Source organism: Talpa occidentalis, unplaced genomic scaffold, assembly GCF_014898055.3.
Source record: "Talpa occidentalis isolate TD23 unplaced genomic scaffold, MPIMG_talOcc4v2.1 talOcc4.10, whole genome shotgun sequence".
NCBI lineage: Eukaryota > Metazoa > Chordata > Mammalia > Eulipotyphla > Talpidae > Talpa > Talpa occidentalis.
In genome coordinates this window covers 87,925,524-87,932,793 of record NW_023600993.1, presented here as the reverse complement: position 1 = coordinate 87,932,793, position 7,270 = coordinate 87,925,524, and positions in this window count along the sequence as shown.

Below are 7,270 nucleotides of genomic sequence, written 5' to 3'. Positions count from 1 at the left end.
GCTTTTCAGATTCTGTGTGAGATGAGGAAAGAGGTTACACCTTTCTTCTGTAGATCCTCTCTCCTGCTACCCCCACCCCGGCAGGCTTCCCACCTGTCAACCATCTCCTCCACACTGCCCCAAACATCTGTCTTCCCATCTGTTCATTCTCCTATCCATCCACCCACCCAGCCATCCACCCCCCATCCACCCATCCATCCACCCACCCACCACTCATCCACCCATCCACCCACCCATCCATCCACCCACCCACCACTCATCCACCCATCCACCCACCCATCCATCCACCCACCCATCTACCCATCCATCCACCCATCCACCCACCCACCCATCCACCCATCCATCCACCCATCCATCCACCCACCCATCTACCCATCCATCCACCCATCCACCCACCCACCCATCCATCCACTCACCCATCCACCCATCCACCCATCCATCCATCCACCCATCCATCCATCTGTTATAGGACAGGGAGGGGGCAGCCCAAACCCCGCAAACCTGCCTATTCTAAATGGGTTCTGCCATCCGCCGCATCAACACAAAACATAGGAGACTTTAATGGGAAGGAACTTTAATAAAACTAGGAAACAATACAGGAAAGGCAAAGAGTCTAGTTTCTAAATGAAGCACCCAAAGTTACCCGTCCTCTCGTGGGTAAAAGTCCATCCATATGGGATCGGCCCAGAACAAGGCCCCACAGCCTGCCACAAGTCTAAAGCATCTTCCAGTGGGGACCCACAGCAAAGGGTCACAAACAACCGGACAAGCCCGGAAGGAAAAGAGCAAAATCAACATCAAGATAAAGGCTGCCATTGTCACCTCCCCACGGGTCTCACCCACATCTGTGTCACCCAGTCCACGACCAAAGGACAAGCGCAGTTTCTTCACGTGTCTCTAGGCTCCATGCGCTTCCTCCAGGTTTCCTGGCTCCATCCTGCTTCCTTCCTCAGTCTCTTCTGCAGCTTCTCCTCTCCCTGCTCAGCTCCACCCTTCCTTGGGTGGGGCAGGGAACATCCCCCTTTCCTGGGGACCACCCTGTTACACATCCACCCACCCATCCACCCATCCACCCATCCACCCACCACCCATCCAACCATCCATCCATCCATCCACCCACCCACCCACCCACCCATCCAACCATCCACCCACCACCCATCCATCCTCCCATCCCTTCCTCCCATTCACTTTGGCCCCTACAAGGATGGTCCATTTGGGTCAGCTCTGCTAGGTTCCTGAGTTAGCAGCCCCAAGAAATCAGAGGTAAATGTGAGGAGACAGGGTGAGGTAAGGGAGTCACCTGGGCCCTTGCAGTAGAGGAGATTACAACAGTATAGTCAGAGGCAGGGTCCTGTCCTGGGAGACCAGTGGGGAGATCTAGTTATATGACCCTGTTCACCTCTGACCTGCTGTGTGACCCTGGGCAAGTCTCCTTGGAGCCCCAGCTACCCTTTCTGGGTATCTCCGTGCGTGCATTCAGGGGGGCCCTTCCTGACTACTAGGACCAAAGCTGAAGAATGTAAAATAATTGAAACCAGACACCCCCTGTGGGACTGAAATAGAAACTGCTGAGCCGACTTTGCTCTTCCAGCCATTGCCTCCCCCTCCTTCATCTATCGGAGTGGATGACAGTGGCAGGAATGGCAGCACAGAGCAGGACAGGACCCAAGTGAGGAGCAGTGACTGGTGAAAAAGAAAACTGTTTTTTCTTCCTCAGATTCACCACTTACGGGGGGATTCCTCCAATTCTCAGCTCTCTCTGAGCCCCAGGGTTCTCATAAAAACCAAATTATTCTGCGAAGTTTTACTAAGCACCTCCCCTGTGGTAGGTTCTAGGGACATACAAGTAAGCAGATGATCCCAGCCATCCCTGGCTAACAGCCTGACCCGCACTGCCTAATAGTAATAGAATGTGAGCATGTGTATACTTTGAAGTTTTCCAGTAGCCACATTAGAAAAGTAGGGACAGGTTGTTAAGTCCAAAATATTATTACGAAGGTCCAAAATATTACCATGGCAATATGTAGTCAATATTGCAAAGTTAAGGACACGTTTTACATCTTTTTTTAAAATTGTATTATGTCCTTAAGAATCCAGTGTATATTTTATACTCAGAGCACATCTCATTTCAGACTAGCCACAAATCAAATGCTCAGTAGCCACAAATGGCTTGTAGCTACATAACAATGTCAGGTCTCTGCGGGGAGGGGAACAAAACAGGCAAATAGACACAGCATTTACAAATGGTCACATTTTCTATAAAGGAAATGAAGAGGGGGGAGAAAGAATCTTTCTGAATAGGTGACATTTGAGATGGCCTGGCATATAAGAAGGATCCAGCTATTTAAAGAGTGGAGAGCACATTTCCAGCAAAAACAACAGTACAGGCAAGGCTGTGGGGAAAGCTTGACTCTTGGGAAGATCCAGAGGGACTGCAGAGGTGGGAGCCAAGGAGAGGGGGTAAGAGAGAAGGTTAAAGAGGAGAATGAGGGATCTAGCATGTCCCACGTTGTGGGCTTGGGGGTGACATGTGACTTGACTTTCCCAGAATGCCCCACCCAGTGGGTAGCATATAGAAATGCTGGCAAAGGGACTGAAGCCTAGCTCATGTTCATGGCCCTGGCCTCAGCAGCTCTGTGAACGTGGTAAGGCAGCCAGACCCCCGGGTCTGTTTCTTCATCCATGCGGGAGCAGTTATTACAGCTTTTCACTTCTACTTGGTTATTGGTGGTCGTGGTGGTGGGGAGGATAATCAAATCACATGTGCAAAAGAACTCTACCATGATAAAAACCCTAAAAAGAAGCAATATAGTGGCTAGATTTTACACATTTAATATGTGCTGTTCAGCCTTTGAAAGTGTTAATTATTGCAAAGTCGAATTTGCCTTAAATGTCATGAAGTGACTGTTTTAGAAAACCAATATTATGAAGATGTTAAAATATAAGTATGGGTATTTTTTATATAAATTAAATATCCAATAGACTGTAGCATAGGGATGCTACAGGGCTACCACAGCTGGACTGTCAGAGAGGAAGCAGCTTCCTCCTTGTTGACTGGACCTCCTGCTCTTGTAGCCTCCACTTGCCATGTAAGCAGGCAGCCTCACTGGAAGCCATGTTATGAGGGAGCCCAAAACAGCACCCCTGCAAGAGACCACATGGAGGATGAGGGGATATATACAAAGAGGTGCCTGCCCAGCCTCCACCCTTGCTGTTCCAGCCATCACCTGAACCAGAAGTGCCTAGGGAAGCCCTTCCTAAATTCCTGACTCATAGCACTGTGAACGTAATCAAATCCTTGTGTCAAAAATCAGTAAACTAAAACACCTCGTCATTCCCCTTGCTTAAAACCCTTCAATAATTCACTGTGGTAGGCAAAATAATGGTCACCTCCAAAATGCCCACACTCTAAATCCTGGAAATTGTGTATATGTTATGTTAAAGAGAAGGGAGAATTAAAACTGCAGATGGAACTGAGGTTGCTGATCTGCTGACGGTGATTTGGGGAGATTATCCTGGATTGTTCGGGTGGGTTCAATGTAATTAACAGGGTCCTTTTAAGTGAAAGAGGGAAGCAAGAGAAAGAGTCAGAGGGGAGGTGATGCCAGAGCAGAGATGCAGTGGTACAATTGCTGACTTTGAACCTGGAGGGGTCCCATGAGACAAGGAACGCAGGTAGAAAAACAAGGAGGCTTCTGGCACCTCCAGAATGAACTTAGCCCCTTAATTTTAGCCTAGTGAGACCTATTTCAGACTTCTGATCTCAAGAAGTATAAGCTAATCGATCTGTGTTGTTTTATGTCACTCCATTTGTGATAACTACAAAGCAATAAGAACCTAATAAACTCATCAACACTCTTAGGAAAAAACCCAACCTGTTTAGCATAGCAAATGAGGTCTGTGGGATTTGGCTTCTGCCACTGTGATCTTGGGCCTATTTCTTAACTTCAATGGGTCTTGGTTTCATCATCTATAAAATAGGAAGGAAAAAAGCCCCATAGGTCTGTAGTGAAATTGAGTGAGAATGTATTTAAAGTTCCTGGTACAGAGACGTGCACGATCTGTCATCATTATCACCATCGTCACTAGTATTTTCATGGAACAATTGACATGGAGTTAGCAGGTCTGGGTTCTGCTCCCCTTGCTAGGGCTCTGTCTCCACATTTGTAAAAAATCAAAAAAAAAAAAAAAAAAAAAAAGGAAGGAAAACATACATATTTGGTGGCCTCATCTCTCTTAGTTCCTCGTCTGCACTCACTTCCTCAAACACACCTCACTGACATCCAATTTTGCACATGCCATTCCCTCCTCCTAGAAAGTTCTTCTTATCCCCTTTACTGGGTTAACTCCCATTTCTTCCTGGAAGTCTTTGCCAACCCCAGTTAGAGTTGGTTAGACCCCACTGTTGTGCATCCCCAAAGCACCCTAAACTATTTCTAACATAGTAATGATATTTTTTTTTTATTGCTATGGTTTGTGTGTTTATCACTTAGGAAAAAAAAACAAAAATAAAAAACAAACACTTTGACCTATTTGCTTCAACCGTGATATAAAAAAAAAAATTCCAAGTAAGCTTGAAATTGTTGAAGTGCCCTCTCCGTTCCTCTCTTTCTACACTCTCTCCACAGAGGCAACCACTATCATGAATTTGATGTGTCCCTTTCCAGTCCATAATTGTAAACATTTATTACCTCTATGCTGATAAGTATATAGGATATACTTTTGTCTGTGTGTCTATAATTTACACAAATTCTAACCTTTAAAGATATTTATCTTTCTACAACCTTCTTTTTTTCACCTAACAATAGGTTTGGGGATATTTTCATGTTAATTTAGATCTGGATTGTTCTTTTTTATCACTATATAGTATTTTATTATTAGAACATATCTCACTTTATTCATCTATTTCCCCTACTAATGGACATTTAGATTGTTTCTAATATTTTCACCATTAAAAAGAATTGCAAAAAGCATGACTTATACATATGACTTATGCACAGATGTCATATGTATAAATTTCTTTAGTCAAGTTTGTCACTTGGCATGTTAGTAGCAAAATGGAAGGTAGTCCCTGGGTTGTGCAGCTGCATTTAGGGAGCCTATAGGATATATGTCCAGTAATGGAACTGATGGGTTATAAGAAGTATGCATTTTCAACTTTATGAGATGTTGCCAAAATGCCTTCCGAATATGTGTGTCCCAAAAGCCTATAAGCTTCCTGTTTCCCAACATCCTCACAATACTTGGCAGTGATGTATGTTTTCTATTTTTGTCTAAGTAATGTATTTAAAATCATATCTTATAATTGTTTTGATTTGCATACCTCAGTTTGCTTATTGGCTATTACAGGTTCCCTCTTGGCTTAAAGTTTTGTTTTCATATTCTTTGCTCATTCTTCTTCTTTTATTTTGCGGAAGTTATTGTCTTAATGGTTTGTAGGAGTTTTTTCAGTACTAGTCTTTTGTTATACGTGTTGCAGGTTTTTCTCCTTGTCTGTAGCTTGTCTTTTAATCAAATTTACAATGTCTTTTGCTATGTGAGTTTAAATTTGAGAGTCATAGATCAATTTCTTTCCTGTATGAACTGTGCTTTATTTTTATTTATCTAAGAAACCCTTCCTAGTCCCGAAACTACAAACATACATTTACTTTTGATAGTTTGAAATATTTGTCATATTTATTCTTTAATCCACTTGAATTAGGCATCTATTTTTTCCCTCATAAGGAAAGCCAGTTTCTCAGTACCATTCACTGAGTCCTTCATGCTTTTCCCACTGATATAGGATGCCATCTCTATTGTATATCAAGTTCATACCACTACCACGCGCACACACACACACACAGACCTGTGTCTGTTCCTAGGATCCCACTGTAATTCCATTGATATTTGATTCTCTCTGAATCATAATGGAACTTGATAGGCAGAGAAATGTCTTCTTTCTCAACACAAATACTTTTTTTTTATTTGACAAGGTCTATTAAACATTATGATTGAATTTGGGGAAATAGCATCTTTATGTTAGTGGGTCTTCCCATCCACGAACATGGTATATCCCTCCCTTTATTCAGGCCTTCTTTAATGTCCTTCAATAATACTTTGTAATTTCTCTTGAGAATATAAACTCCACAAGAGCAGATGATTGTTGGTTTTGGCCACTGCTGTGTGTTCAAAATTGAGACTATGTCATGGCATAGAATATATGCTTAATAAGAATGTAAAGAAATGTCTTGCATATATTTTGTTAGATCTACTCCTATATCATTGCTGTTACAAATAACAATAATTTTTAAAATGGTCTCTAATCAGCTATGGTATGATTGGTATATAAATCCCTGGGCAGTGGGAAAGTGAGGCACAGAACAGGGAATCCATAGGAGAGGCAATAGCTAATAAGTTGCCAGATCAGGTTATATGCAGAGGAGAGACACTGTAGGGTTTGTGGTGCTGGGTTTTTTTTTTTTTTTAAGATTTAATTTATTTTATTCAAAGAACTGGGGTATGGGCCAGAGGTGTAGGAGTTGGGGGGTGAGAGTATTCACCAGAGACAGAGTAGGGAACAGAACAGGCAGATCAACTGAAATACACTGCTGAGGGGAGCAGCTGGTGAGTCAGGAGAGGTCTGTTTCGCCATGTGGTTAGCTCCCTGGTGGGCCTGGGCTGGGGATCTAACTCCTACTGCAGTGGCTGCAGATAGCTTCATAGGTTGCATCTTAACCCTTTGTGCCACGAGGGAGGCCGGGGTTTGTGTTTTTAAAGAACTCTTTGGCAGCAGGGCAGAGAATGAATTGTAACCAATAAGGCAAGAGTGGACACTAGTAGACTGGTCAGGAGGCCATAGCAGGTGTTGAGGAGAGGCCTGGCATAGAGTTGGTGCCTAAGAATTAGAGTGATGAAGAAAGCAGTAGTGGTCGCGCTGCCAACAGACCGACTGACTGGGTGACCTAGTGAGGGACCAAGTAAGAAAACTTAGCACCATTGTATTTACCAATAACTGACAACTTTTCCTACTCAGGGTCCTTAGGTCAAGCTAGTGCAGCTGGAGGTTGATGGGCAGAAAGTTGCCGAGGGGGGCAGCCAGAATCTGGCTGGGTGTGCCCTCAAGGTCGAGGAATCAAAGGGCTCATAGAGAAAGGCTGAAGGAATAAAGGGGTTTGAGGTGTCTGGACGCGCGAGTTTCCAGAACTTGGGGTCAGAGCCACGCTTACTGCCCCGGGAGGAGTGTCGGGTTCATCCAATCCGAGCAGCCGGCCCGACCTTCTGTCGCCTTGAC